Below are 2,908 nucleotides of genomic sequence, written 5' to 3'. Positions count from 1 at the left end.
TCTATCTATTATCTATCATCTATGTATCTATGTATCTATCCTTCCTTCTATCTATGTATCTATCATCTATGTATCCATCCATCCATCCATCTATTCTATCATCTATGTGTCTATGTATCCATCCATTCATTGTATCTACCATGTATCTAACTATTAGCTATCTATCTACCATGTATGCATCTATCCATCTATTCATCCATCTGTCTATCCTGTATGTATTTATCCATCCATCCATCCATTCATCCATCCATCCATCTATTATATCATCTATGTGTCTATGTATCATCCATTCATTGTATCTATCATGTATCTGTTATCTATTTATCATGTATGTATCTATCCGTCTATTCATCCATCTGTCTATCCTGTATGTATTTATCCATCCATCCATCCATCTATTCTCTCTCTCTCTCTATTGTCTATCATCTATGTATCTATGTATCTATCTTATCTATCTATCCATCTATCTATATATCTCTATGTATGTATGTATGTATCTATCTATCTATCTCCATCTATCTATTATCTATCATCTATGTATCTATGTATCTATCCTTCCTTCTATCTATGTATCTATCATCTATGTATCCATCCATCCATCCATCTATTATATCATCTATGTATCTATGTATCATCCATTCATTGTATCTATCATGTATCTAACTGTTATCTATTTATCATGTATGTATCTATTCATCTATTCATCCATCTATCCTGTATGTATTTATCCATCCATCCATCCATCCATCCATCCATCCATCCATCATCTATTCTATCTCTCTCTCTCTATTGTCATCTATGTATCTATGTATCTATCCTATCTATCTATTCATCTATCTATATATCTCTATCTATCTATATCTGTCATCTATATATCTATGTATCTATCCATCCATCTATATATCTATCATCTATGTATCCATCCATTCATTCATCCGTCCATCATCCATCCATCTATTCTATCATCTATGTATCTATGTATCCATCCATTCATTGTTATCTACCATGTGTATCTAACTATTATCTATCTATCTATCTGTCTATCTATCTATCTATCTCATCTATCATCTATATACATCTATCATCTATCACCTATCTGTCTCAATATCTGTCAATCTATCATCTATATCTATGTATTACCTATCTATCTCAATAGCTAGCTATCAATAGTCTATCATCTAATCTATTCATCCATCGATCTCAATATCTATCAATCATCGAATAGCTATATCTATTCATCTATCTATCTACACCTGGCTTAGAGCATGATGGGCTCACTACTCTGGGAGAGTAGCTTCGAGGAATACCACCTGTGTCCTCACTGCTACAAGCTTTTTGTTTTTCTCTGGCAGCTGAACAAGCCCAGGCTTGGAGATGAGCCATATGAAAACCAGTGAAGCTCGTCCAACTCACAGACGCTCACTCATGGACCCCCTGCTCCCCCAGCCATAACTACAGCTTCCATTGCACGAGAGATTAATTTCAACCACTTTCTCCTGGTAAGAGACTCCGACAATGGGCTGGTTCTGGATGGTTGACAGAGGCTGCACACTCAGTGCCTCTGTGTCCTGGAAGCCCCTTTTGACAATTGGGCACAGTGGCTCATGTCTGTAATACCAGCACTTTAGGAGGCTGAGATGGGTGGATCACTTGATGTCAGGAGTTCAAGACCAGCTTGGCGACCATGGCAAAACCCTGTCTCTACTAAAAACACAAAAATTAGCCAGGCACAGTGGCGTGTGCCTGTAATCCTAGCTACTCAGTAGGCTGAGGCAGGAGAATTGCTTCAACCTGGGAGGTGGAGGTTGCAGTGAGCTGTGATGACATCACTGCACTCCAGCCTGGGTGACAGAGTGAGACTCTATCTGAAAAAGAAAAAGAAAAGTAAAAAAGCAAACACCTTTTGATATAGACAACCTCAATGTGATGCATTAAATGTTAAAAGTCTCCACCCCCAAAGTGAACATGGAACTTCTGTTACACACACGTTTGTCCTGTATGCACGTGTGAGGACGCCCATCATTGAAATTCATAGCTCCTCCTGTAACCTGTTGAATACAAGTATGTTTGGTTATGTCACTTCACATACGTTCCCATCTCTGTCTCTTCTCCTTCGAAACGTCTACTTTTAGTCTCTGCCAGAGGCTACGTTTCCCAGCCTGTTAGGCTGTACACATCAAGCTCTCCTCTCCAAATGTGTGTATCTCGTCATTATTTTTTTTTCCTTTTAGTGATGAGATCTCGGTCCGTCACCCGGGCTGGAATGCAGTGGTGTGATGACAGCTCACTGCAGCCTCCGACTCCTGGGCTCAAACCATCCTCCCGCTTCAACCTCTCAAAGCACTGGCGTGAAAGACACACAGCCACCTTTGCCCAACCAATCTCGTGATTTTAAGTCCACACCTTCCATTCTCTTGATGGCACCGAGCACTGGCCTTCAACACCATGTCTACGGATGGCCAACTGAGTCCCTTCTGGGGCTCCGGACACCATTCTCTTAGCTGTCTGTGGTCTGAGACTTCTTCCTGATTGACACATGGCTTCCTGCCTTATAATTTCCTTCACGTGAGTCCTCTGGTCAGTCCCACGTCACTCCCTGACAACACCCAGCACGGCCAGGTGGATCCTTCTGAAATTCCAGGTGAGTAAGTGTCCCGCCTTCGGTGATATGGGGGCCCACCTGCTCCTCTGCCTTTTTTCCTGGTTCCTTTGTCCAGGGTTCATCATACCAGATACATAAGCAAAGAGAAGAGGCTTCCAGGCTGGGGAGGTCCCCTGTCCAGGGTCTCCTCCTGTGTAAGAGGGTCCTGGGGGTATAGCAAACAATGACCCCACACTGGGGTGTACTTAAACAACAGAAATTCATCATCTCCCAGTCCTGGAGGTGAACAGTCTGAGATTAAGGTGC

The sequence above is a fragment of the Colobus angolensis genome, unplaced genomic scaffold (genome assembly GCF_000951035.1).
Source record: "Colobus angolensis palliatus isolate OR3802 unplaced genomic scaffold, Cang.pa_1.0 Scaffold277, whole genome shotgun sequence".
Lineage (NCBI taxonomy): Eukaryota > Metazoa > Chordata > Mammalia > Primates > Cercopithecidae > Colobus > Colobus angolensis.
This window is presented reverse-complemented; position numbering follows the sequence as displayed.